Raw genomic sequence first — 462 nt, 5'->3', positions numbered from 1 at the left:
GGAAAGAATGAATGTAACAAATTAACAGACAATTGCATTAATAGAAAGCAGTTATATCAAAAGCGATAAAAATTAAATCGGAGAGAGAAATTCAACCAAAAAAATATATATATATTCTCACGACCGAATTTCGACTTTCAGGAGACAAAACCCAAAATATTTTATCAACATCTCGTTCGTCATTTAAGGAGTCTTTCTGAAGATGGATTTCATAATTAATAACTCGATGTGAAGAAACAAGGACTACACAGCGCCAAATGTCACCGAACAGTCTATTTTATTTCGTCATTTTTATCTCCCAAAGTTTACAGACTGGCGTTAATTTTTTCATAATGCCATCGCGAGTGAGAGAATTCGCCACATTTTTATTAATAATGCAATCAAAATGTCAAATCTCGGAGAAGCAGAAAGTAGCCTGATGAAAAAAAAATACGAGATGTGACTTCAACACTAAGAGAAAGA

This window comes from Penaeus monodon, chromosome 30 (assembly GCF_015228065.2).
Source record: "Penaeus monodon isolate SGIC_2016 chromosome 30, NSTDA_Pmon_1, whole genome shotgun sequence".
Classification (NCBI taxonomy): domain Eukaryota; kingdom Metazoa; phylum Arthropoda; class Malacostraca; order Decapoda; family Penaeidae; genus Penaeus; species Penaeus monodon.
The sequence above is the reverse complement of the archived record's forward strand: the minus strand, read 5'-3'. Positions refer to the sequence as shown.